The sequence below is a fragment of the Saccostrea echinata genome, unplaced genomic scaffold (genome assembly GCF_033153115.1).
Source record: "Saccostrea echinata isolate AGI-Se365-2 ecotype Australia unplaced genomic scaffold, CSIRO_AGI_Sech_v1 ptg000007l, whole genome shotgun sequence".
Lineage (NCBI taxonomy): Eukaryota > Metazoa > Mollusca > Bivalvia > Ostreida > Ostreidae > Saccostrea > Saccostrea echinata.
Genome location: NW_026889756.1, coordinates 5449002 through 5461030, shown reverse-complemented (window position 1 = coordinate 5461030; position 12029 = coordinate 5449002). Strand labels below are relative to the sequence as shown.

Sequence of the window (12029 nt, the reverse complement as noted above, 5' to 3'; positions counted from 1 at the left end):
TAATTCAATTTGCGCTGTTTGTAGATAATAATTCCCTACTTGTAATACTTTTGTAGGTTTAGCCTATTTATTTGAGATATGTGTGTTTAAAGCTTTTTTTTTTTTTTTTTTTTTTTTTTTTTTTTTTTTTTTTTTTTTTGTCTATTTAGTACTTGTTTCAGTTCTGTAATATGCTTTTACAACAGTTGTACCATTTATCCTTATTTGGAACTTTTTAGTCACTTGATATACATGTATAATGTTTCTGTCAAATGATATCGAGTGCCCAAAAGCTGTTCTCGGTAGTTTTCATGATGATAGTCTGTGCTCTGTGACCATTTCGATGATTGTATCCTTTTAAATTAATATTTTGTAAAAATACAAATTACTTTACAATGCAAGCTACGTTGTCATTTTACGAAAAATCCCAAAATTAACTAGAATTATTTGTTTTCTATGTTTAAAGGTTCCATCTGTGATAAATTAATATACATTCCAGCAGATATTAAAAAATAAATAAATAAATATAAGTGTTGAAAATACATGATGGAAAAGGTGTAAATAAAATTATATAATTTTATTTCTCAAAGAAAACAAAAAGAAAAGATTTTAAAGTTATAGTTTTCATCATTGCATATAATATCACATAATCCAAATATGGATTAGAGACCTCAACTCATTTAAACATTATATAATCAATACCATCAACTCGTAGTAGTACTTTCAGTACTTTGATTATCTGTTTTTCATTGTAAGCTTTATTCACAATGCTTCTAGATCTGCATGTATTTCATTTTTATCGGACAGAAACCCGATGGCCCATCGTATTAAAGAATATATTGGTTTATATGATGAAATTGATTTCTTTTTACTACATTACACCACCCTACATTACCCTAGTATAGAGACGTCACCGAATGCCGGTGCAGGACTTCAAATTTAGATGAATACTTGGTACTCAGGACTGTTGAGAAGATTTTGTCAACGCCAACCGTGACAAGGGACATCGGTATCACCCAAAAGATTCATGACGTAAACTTCTCATGCCGGACGCTTATTTATGTTTACGGTTTGATGCGGCGTGGCGATCGAGAATTGAAAACGGGCCACCAGATCACAAGGCGAACGCCCAACCACTAGACTACCGTGCCCCGTTTATATTGGAAAAAATCTTATGCTGAAGAACTGCAGGGCCAATTTGTTTTTTTCAATGGATTTTTGCGCAATACCGGTATTACTGTTCATTATTGTTATCTTTCAATATCTTGATTTCAAAAAGTTATAAAGGTATGGGCAGCGGAAAGGGCAAAAATTACCATAATGAGAAAACAATTATAATAATTTCAATGACCATTAAAAGTTAAGAAATGACATTCAATGTATAATCAACAGACCTTTTCGCAAAACAAATATACATAGCAAAACCAACGAGCACGTACGTATATAACAAACATATATAAATGCAAAACGAACGGTCATCTTTGCAGAACAAACGTACATAAAAACAAGACAAACGATAACAAGATGCCCAGGGGCCACATCGCTCACCTGAGCACTATGGCTAGGAAAAAGCAGAAATCAGTTTAGTCTTGAAAGGTTGAAAAGTTTAAATAAAAAAGTGGTTCGGAGGGAGGGGGGGTCATGAATTGAACAAATTTGAATCTACATTATCTGAGGATGCTTCCATTTAAATATGACCAATCATGGCTTTGCTGTTCTTGAGTAGAAGATTTTTAAAGATTTAACCTATGTATTCCTATGTAAAACTTTGATCGCCCATTGTGGCCCCACCCGACCCCCGGGGGTCATGATTTTAATAAACTTGAATCTACACTATCTGAGGATGCTTCCATATAAATATGACCAATCATGGCTTTGCTGTTCTTGAGAAGAAGATTTTTAAAGATTTTTCCTATATATTCCTATGTAAAACTTTGATCGCCCATTGTGGCCCCACCCGATCCCCAGGGGTCATGATTTGAACAAATTTGAATCTACACTACCTGAGGATGCTTCCACATAAGTTTCATATTTTCAAGCACAGTGGTTCTTGAGAAGAAGATTTTTTAATCATGCCATTAATTTTTCACGAATTCTTAATTATCTCCCCTTGGAAGAAGGCGTGGCCCTTCATTTGAACAAACTTGAATCCCCTTCACCCAAGCTTAAGGATACTTTGTGGCAAGTTTGGTTGAAATTGGCCCAGTGGTTCTTGAGAAGAAGATGAAAATGTGAAAAGTTTACAACAACGACGACAGACAACGGACCAATTTTGATCAGAAAAGCTCACTTGAGCCTTTGGCTCAGGTGAGCTAAAACCTTAACAAACGGACGCTGGGTGGCGCTGCAGGTTTTTTTAGTCAGTTCGTACCCTGATCGACTCGTAATGAAGTCAACTATCTCCATCAATTCTTGTTGCGAATGGACTCTCTCTTGAAATTATAAATAATTGATGATAATTTAATAACTTAATCAAAGCTAACAGGTACATGTAGACCAATCCGGCGAGCGACACAATATTACACGCAGTTCGTGGACATGATAATTTTACTGTTGAATTTTTAAATTTGTATTTTCAAATTATGCATTGGCAATGACAGTTTTGAAGAAAATTCCCTTTTTAGCTCACCTGAGCCAAAGGCTCAAGTGAGCTTTTCTGATCAAAATTTGTCCGTTGTCTGTCGTCGTTGTCGTCGTTGTCGTTGTTGTTGTTGTTGTAAACTTTTCACATTTTCATCTTCTTCTCAAGAACCACTGGGCCAATTTCAACCAAACTTGCCATAAAGTATCCTTGGGTGAAGGGGTTTCAAGTTTGTTCAAATGAAGGGCCACGCCCTCTTTTAAGGGGAGATAATTAAGAATTAGTGAAAAAAATAAATGCATCATTTAAAAATCTTCTTCTCAAGAACCATAGGGCCAGGAAAGATGAAACTCATGTGGAAGCATCTTCAGGTAGTGTACATTCAAGTTTCTTCAAACCATGACCCCTGGGGGTAGGGCGGGGCCACAATGGAGAATCAAAGTTTTACATAGAAATATATAGGAAAAATCTTCTTCTCAGGAACAGCAAAGCCCAGATTGTTCATATTTATATGGAAGCATCCTCAGGTAGGGTAGATTCAAATTTATTCAGATCATGACCCCCGGGGGTAGGATGGGGCCACAATGGAGGATCAAAGTTTTACATAGAAATGTATAGGAAAAATTTTAAAAATCTTCTTCTCAGGAACAGGAAAGCCCTGATTGATCATATTTATGTGGAAGCATCCTCAGGTAGTGTAGATTCTATTTTGTTCAAAGCATGACCCCTGTGGGTAGGATGGGACCACAATGGAGGATCAAAGTCTTAAATAGAAATATATAGGAAAATATCTTCTTCTGAAGAACTGCAAACCATGATTAGTCATTTTGATATGGAAGCATCATAGTATCATCAGCAGCAGCATCAGGTAGTGTAGATAAAATTTTGTTCAAATGATGACCCCCAGGGGTTGGGTGGATCGAAAGTTTTACATAAGAACATATAGAAAAAATATTTCTTCTCAAGAACAGGAAAGCTATGTTTAGTCATATTGATATGGAAGCATCCTCAGGTAGTGTAGATTCAAGTTCAAATGATGACCCCTGGGATAGGGAGGAACCACAATGGGGGATCAAAGTTTTACAAAGGAATATATGGGAAAATTTTTTTTAAATCTTCTCAAGTACAACAAAGCCATTTGTTATATTGACATGGAAGCATCATCAGGTAGTTTAAAATTCACCCCCCCCCCCCCCCCCGGGCAATCGTTTCAATACTGAACTGATTTGTGCTTTTGCCTAGCCAATGTGCTCAGGTGAGCGATGTGGCCCACGGGCCTCTTGTTTATACATATGATCATATGAAATACATGTAGTTTTGTTTTAAAGAGTCAGTTTTTGCAGACCATTAGATGTTACCCATTAAAAAGCACGAAATCTGTTACTTTTTGATACGTAGTAAAAACCAATGTGAAAAATTGAACACCTTTTTTCTGTTACTCCAAATTGTTCGTATTACGTATCTGCTACAATTTCATCTGATTGCTAATTGGTATCTTGTTTTTATCAAGTTTTTGATATACATATAGATAGATATTTATAAGCAAACACATAGCATCGATTTTCAAGTTTTGCATTTGTGTGATGTGTTGGGGGGGGGGGGGGGGGGGATAATAATTATTTCAAGGTGTTAGGGGAGGGGGAAATAATTGACAAGCAAGTAATAAAGGGAGAATAGAAATAAAGGAGATTCAATTATACTGCGACAAACAGAAGGAGCTAGGATGAAAAATAATTTAAACAATTGCACGAGAATTTGAAAACTTATTTTACACCAAAATGGGGACGCAGATCGCCTTTCCCATTCGAGGGCTACAGACCTGCTGGTTAAAAACATATAACTTATGCCATTTTGAGCATATAATGGAAATTCTATATAGTAAAAAGCCGTAACATTGCATCTATCACTGCATGAAAATTTGGCTTTACAAAACAAGTAAAGATAATGTAAATTTAATATTTACAATGCCTTTAATTGGCTTTTCTGAAAAAAGTCAAAGTTGGAAAAGGTAACCTTTACATTAACTTTACATGCACTTAAATATGATGTAATGTCCCACTTTTTCTTGACTTTACAAAAAAGTAAAGTTAATATTTACAAACAATAAACACAGTATTTGGGGTACATTAAATCTGATAATTACAAATATTAAATTTAATTAAATACCATCTTTAATAGCCACAAAAGTTAATAATTACTGTTTTCCATTCTTCTGAATAAAGCTTGTGCATATGATAAATAAGCTTTTCCTTCCTTAATATACTAAGTAACAACAAATTGAATTAAACTTTGTTTATTACTATACCAAACATTTTTATACAAACATATAATCAAAAACATCAAATTTCGTGACAGTATCTGTTGTTCATAGTCTATCCTGCAAATCCCATACACATAAATAAGTATCCAGGACAGAGTACATTTCACCAAAATCCTTTTCAAACATGTCATTTTGTTTTATAAAGAACCAATTGTTCATCCTTGAATTTAAAGATTTGAACTGACATGAAACTGTGCTCCGCTTTCTTGTTACTGGACATGTGTTTCTGTGGAAATCAACAACTGTCCAAATATATATTTTGTCACATCTTCCTTTTCAGAGTCCAAAACTTTTATTCTCATGCAGGCAGTCTTCTACTATTTTCCTTAAAAGAAAAAAAAAATATATTTTCAGTGACATGAATATGAATATTTTCATAGGCATCTGTGTTATAAATTCAAATAAACTGTGATATCAGTATTCACAGTATCATGACTAATCAAAATTGAAACAAGATGCAACCACATTAATAGATAAAAATTTCATACATGACCTTTAACCTCAAAAAGAAAATATTTTGAACCATTAATGTCAGCCTTTATTTTTACCAAAAAGACAATGTTAATCTTATTAAATAAGACAGATACAAACAGATGAACATGTTGTTATTAACTTATTTTATGATATAAATGGACTGGGCCTCTAGCCCTTATCTTACCCCTAAGATTAATATTTAATAACTGTAATTTCTTTGTTTATCATTACCTAATTTTTCTTTTGAAAGGATTATTTACAAAATATACTAATGCAGGAGTAATATAAGATTTCTCATGACCTTCTGTAGCTAAAATACTTTTGCAGAATTGGAAAATGGTTGTCTTACTTGCAAGATAATTTGTGAAAAAGTACTGGCATCAGTATCTATGCATAATTTCTGAACACATATAATTAACTCCATTTTCCTTCTTAGTAATCAGGTAACAAAAGGACCAATAGTTGCTGCTTATTCAGCTATAGTATGATACTCAAGTTATGGTTTATGATATATGTACCTTTCTCCCAGTAGCATGTTGCTGCTCATGAATTATTTCCTGATCTTGGAATTGTAAATTTGAGAGGTCCCTCATTTTGAAGATAACATGCTAAAATGGAATTCATACTTTGATAAACATTTCATACATCTGGAGAAATATAGTCAATGTTTTCATAAATACATTTGAGTTTGAAGCATGCCAAAGAATGATTTTAAAAATACACAATACAATCACAGTCAATAGTTATGAATTGCCGAACACCCTTACGTTTGTTTTCTTCACAATTAAAGAATACTTTAGGTCCAAGCAATACTTGCCATCTATAAAATTAAACTATTGAACCCTTCTCAAGTGTTTCTTCTTCATGAAAGATCTGTCAATAAGGTGTTAACTCTCTCACAGTAAGCTGAGTAGCTGGAGCCTGGAAAAAGTCATAACACATTTTTTGAAAACAGAAATGTATAATTATACTGACTCCTAAACAAGTCAAGTAATTGATAATGTAAATAATTGTTTAAGTAACATTTTTATGATACTATTTATTGATTTTTTTTAAAAAACTAATACGTACAAGTACTGTCAAAAAACATTGGTATCCCTTGGTCTGGTAAATCATACATTGTTGTCATCCATGACTTTCTTCAAGAACCTGCATAATTGATTTCACTGTACCTGTTTTTGAAAAATGGACATGGTTTAGAATACAAAATTATATCTATAAAATATAAACTAACTTGCCCTCTATTAAGAACATTGTCCCTACCCTGGCTTCTATTTTTTTTCTAGCACTAATGTAAACAGGTAAACTGCTAAACATTCTAAAACTGTGACCTAGAATTGTTTTTCTTGGTCTTGTTTAATCCACGATCCTTTACAGAAAAAAATGGAACATCATCCCCAATTTATCAAGTAACTTATCTAAAATACATATTTAGCGTAGTTTTTCCTGACTTTCATCTGTTTCAATGTTCCACAATGTATGCTGAAAACAGATGGAAAACGTAAACAAACCTGCAGTGCATGCCAGCCCCGGAGCTCGAGCAGTTTTCCAAGCAATAACCTCCTTAATTCTACCGGTAGATGAAAAGGTATCAAGTCAACTGATCACTGGTTGCATATTTTCGTCAAAAATACCAGAAAATCCGATGAGACCCGCTCAACTTAATTTGAAATGATTGGCTATTCAACCGAATACACAGTGCCATATTTGGGTTACTATTAAAAGTAGATCGTTCTTTTTGTATTCGAGAAGACTTGGATGAAGAGGATTACACAATACTGAGGTGGAAACATCTGTATAATACGATAATATATAATTCAGTATTTTAAAGTAAAGGTTGTCAAATGAACGGGACATATTACTGATATTACCTCTTATAAACAAAACTAATAAGCGTATGACTTATTCAGGGCACTTGCAATGTATGGGAACCAGTCTACAAGGCTACAAAATTCCGCCAAGAATAAACAAAGACTGAAAGAGATTGCGGGATGTTGTTTACGTGTGTCACTCGACACTGACTGCAAGGTAATGAAAATGTGCTTATTTGTTGTGTATAACTGTTTTCTGTCTTTCAAGATATTGAACAAGAGTCGTTTAACATTTCAGACGAAACATCTAGGGGAGGGAGGGAAGAAGAGGGGTCACCTCTTAATTTGTTGCATCTACTACCACTGTGTATCAGTGTCAGGATATAATAAATTAAAATGAAAAAATATCATCATAATAAAAATTTTGTTATAGATTTAGGACAGCTAAATAAAGGGGCGACTATTTTTTGTTTGATGCGGGGAGGGGGGGGGGTTAAAGATATATTAACCTCAAAAATGTAAAAATGTTTAAAAGATATAATCTCATCTCAACTGAAAAAATGAATAATAATCTTTCCTTGTCTGATTCCATTATTGCCTTTTCCTCACTGCAATAAGAGTTTCTGAGTCAGTTTATTTTTTTCCTTTTGTAGTGGCAATGGGGGGGGGGGGGGGTCAAACTTTGTTCATTACAGATGAACATGAATAATCTGTCCCTGATTTTTAAGGAAATCAAATATTCTGTTCATCACTGGCTGGAAAATAATTAATCTGACTTAGCTGTCAAAAAATTACCTTTTCATAATTTATCTTTTGTAGAAACAAAGAGTGGAGAACTAATGCATGGTGCTAAGTATGGAGAGGTCTCTTGTGGATTGGTTGTGCCAGAGACAAATGTACATTATTTCCATGTTGGGTAATGTCCTTAAGAATGGAAGTTTTTTTTCAAATATAAGGGACATGACTTTTTCATGTTATCATTGTACAGAGATCAAAATATTTTTAAACATAGTCAGATACTCACTACATTATTCCATCTTTAGAAAAGTATTTAAAATTATTTTCTCACATTTTTTAGAGACCAATATAGTGAAGAGATTTTTTTTTTATTTTAATCTTGAATTTGGGTATTATACAGGTCAGAAGTCTCGGTACACTTTGGGTGAGTGGCAGTTGGGAAGATGGATGACCTTCAGATAGTTTGAGATGAAGAAGTTTTTTTCAAATGATTGAAAGTGATCATCACAGAATCAACTCCATTTTGAAGATAAATTACAAGCAAGTCAGGTGAGGAGTTGACTTCAATGTTTATCACATTGTGTAAATGAATCTTCATTATTAAGATCTTTTACATCTTATTTTTATATTTGAACTCACTTTTCTATTATTCTAAACTTCCAAAAATAAAATTAAAGTAGTTAAAGCATGCTACAAACATTTTAGGTATCTTGGCAAATTTTCAAGGATATTGCAGATGTGCTTTAATTTCAAAAGATAACTAATTAATGCAAACCTGGAAAAGAAATGGATGTTATTCTCTATAATTTCGGAGATTATGTTTTTTATTAGCACTCCTTTTGTCCAACACCTGAGAGATCTGAGTACCCAGCCTACTGTTGAATTAATTAGTGACCAAGAAAAGATGACAGAGAGGGGAATCAAATGTGGATGCCATCTTGATCAAGAATATATACACTGACTAGAAAATATCTGAAAATATATAGATGAACATTCAAGCATTTATAATAATGAAAGTTATTCAGCAAGAGAGTTTTTGCACAAGTTTAATTTTCAGTAAAATTATGTATATTGTGCACTGAGGAACTTAGTATGTAACTCATTATGATTATCCATTTCTTTAGAGGATTTATTTGGAGTATACTTAAATAATCATTATCTTCTAGAAAAGACAGCACAAAACTTTTCTCTCTGTGTGAAACATGACACGTTTGCATACACTCCAGCATTTACCACAACCACAGTTACATATTTTCCAGGGCGTGTGAAGTCGAGCACATACATGAAAATGTGTGAAGCTGGACACATATGCACACACACAAGCATCTATCACAACCAATTACATATTTTCCAAGGTGTGTGAAGTCGAGCACATACATGAAAATGTGTGAAGCTGGACACATATGCAAACACACAAGCATCTATCACAACCAATTACATATTTTCCAGGGCGTGTGAAGTCGAGCACATACATGAAAATGTGTGAAGCTGGACACATATGCAAACACACAAGCATCTATCACAACCAATTACATATTTTCCAAGGCGTGTGAAGTCGAGCACATACATGAAAATGTGTGAAGCTGGACACATATGCAAACACACAAGCATCTATCACAACCAATTACATATTTTCCAAGGCGTGTGAAGTCGAGCACATATGTGAAAATGTGTGAAGCTGGACACATATGCAAACACACAAGCATCTATCACAACCAATTACATATTTTCCAAGGCGTGTGAAGTCGAGCACATACATGAAAATGTGTGAAGCTGGACACATATGCAAACACACAAGCATCTATCACAACCAATTACATATTTTCCAGGGCGTGTGAAGTCGAGCACATACGTGAAAATGTGTGAAGCTGGACACATATGCAAACACACAAGCATCTATCACAACCAATTACATATTTTCCAAGGCGTGTGAAGTCGAGCACATACATGAAAATGTGTGAAGCTGGACACATATGCAAACACTCAAGCATCTACCACAACTAGTTACATATTTTCCAAGGCGTGTGAAGATGAACACGTATGCAAACATAATCTCCTACCACAGACACAATACACGTAACATTTAGTCCAAGTATAAAGTCAAGCTCAAACAGGCTCACTGCGTCAAGCTGGACATACGCATTTACTTATTCATCTTGCAAAACTACATCTGAACCTATATTCTAATAGGCGTTTAAGCAATTTTGTTTATTTTGTGAATATGTAAATTGCACCATTATGCTTACAAGATGTCAACATTATTAACCTGTACATAAATACTCATTAGATAGCCTTTAATAGTTTAAGCTGGAAATGCTAGTACTTTGCCTGATTTATGTTGTGTAGTTACTCGTCAGTGATCTTGAGTAATAACTGAGTATGGCATTTTTAGTTCCATTTAAACTGCAAAGTTTTAACACATGTACATCCACCATAAAGGATAAATAATATTGTATTGTATTTTAACCTTTTTAATTTTATTCTTTGTCATTTTATTGCCTGTTCAAGTAAAAGATGTAATCTTGTAATGTTTGTAACTGTTTTTGGTAGATATTTATGAAGCAGAAATTATAACAGAAAAGGTTTCAATATATCTACACTAAAAGCAAATAAAAAAGAGTTCTCCATCTATCAGATATCAGCGTCATAGGGAATTTTAAAGTTTATTATATCTATATTCTGATATCTGATACCATTTTTACATTTTTGATTGTCCATCTATAGTATACAAAAATAGTATAATTTTTATATTTTATAGATGACAATCTCTAATACTAAATACAACTGGAAATTGATATAACGCTTGAAAATTTGTGCATTTTTAGTAAGATCGAGTTTAACAAAAATGACCTGGGGGTATCACAATAGACACACCAGGCACCTATTTATTTTAAAAGTCAAAAACCATTTGTTGAAATCTTTAAGTAGAGTGTATTAAACAAAGGCCAGTATTTAAATAAGGATTTAAAAAAGTTTCATATATATATATATCTCAACTTTAATGCAGCATTAAAGGTGAAAGGTTAAATTTAATTACCTTTTCGTTTAAGTAAAGGTTACCTTTTCACCTTTACTTTTTGTAAAGTTAATACAAAGATGACCTTGCTTTTTTGAGCACCTTTAAAGAGATTTACTTGGCAAGTAAAGTTTTGTAAAGGTGTTTTTTCAAGCAGTGTATATGTTAAAGTTTACACATTTTAATAAGCCTCTTGTAGTACATTACACCAGGAAACTCGTTGCCTTACATATAAAGCATGCAAGGCACTCAGTCAAAATACTGATTTCCTTGTAAACTGCTTTTCCTAACAATTAAGGAGGGATTCTCGTCTGGTTTCTGACTAGATGAAACATCCAAAGTATATTTGCTTATATGTCTTATATATTTAGATTTAAGAGATTTAGAAGATCATATTTTTCTTTCCTCATCATTATTGTACAATTTTAAATAAAAATGGTAAACTGAGTTTGAAATCTAGCAGGGACTATAATTTTGGCGGAACGGCGGCGTATGAAAATATCTCCTTTTCTGCTTTTCAAAATTATTATAGAACAATGAATTTAGTTAAAATTTCTAAACAATCAAAGACTACAAGATAATTTCAAATGTAAGTAAAATTAATAATAATGGACTGAAGTTTTAAAATATATCAAATAAATATGATTTTCCAAACAAACTACAATTTTGTTAATTTTTAAAAGCTTCCGATCTAAGTACAGATTTGAGCCAAAAATCCGTAAAAAGTGTTTTTTCTTTCTTAGTAAACGGTCAAAAGTTTTTGTTTTTGTATTGATTTGTACCTTTATATGACTACTTTACCAATTGTGAAAATAAGAAAAATTTAAATATACGAAGCATATAAAAATAACTATTATATCCTAAAAATCTAAGAAAAATAGAGGAAATTCGGATTAGCCAATATCCATTTTAGTTAAATTATCCAGGGACCTATATACTAATATATATATATGTATATAGGTCCCTGAATTATCTTTGTCAATTTGGTAATATCATCTGATAGACCCTATATGGTAATATCTTTTTATGCAAAAAGAAAAACATTTAATCTTTTGAAATAGAAGTAGGCATCGCATGATTGGCAACGGTATTTTTTTTATTCTTAAGGTC

The 12029-nt window shown here is 32.9% G+C and overlaps 4 long non-coding RNA genes across 5 annotated transcripts in view; 1 reads left to right on the top strand and 3 right to left on the bottom strand.

Annotated features, from left to right (window-relative positions):
- Positions 1–12029, bottom strand: part of LOC133180771 (uncharacterized) — a 59528-nt gene that overhangs the window by 3811 nt on the left and 43688 nt on the right. The window lies entirely within an intron of this gene.
- On the bottom strand, positions 4838–5957 carry LOC133180770 (uncharacterized). Its single transcript, XR_009720376.1, has 2 exons — positions 5873–5957; positions 4838–5205 (listed from the first exon to the last, which is right to left on the bottom strand). It is a non-coding gene; the product is annotated as an uncharacterized LOC133180770 (long non-coding RNA).
- Positions 6161–7423, bottom strand: LOC133180769 (uncharacterized). The gene is made up of 3 exons (XR_009720375.1): positions 6866–7423; positions 6426–6526; positions 6161–6275 (listed from the first exon to the last, which is right to left on the bottom strand). It is a non-coding gene; the product is annotated as an uncharacterized LOC133180769 (long non-coding RNA).
- On the top strand, positions 6953–9074 carry LOC133180768 (uncharacterized). The gene is made up of 4 exons (XR_009720373.1): positions 6953–7382; positions 7985–8081; positions 8304–8452; positions 8735–9074. It is a non-coding gene; the product is annotated as an uncharacterized LOC133180768 (long non-coding RNA).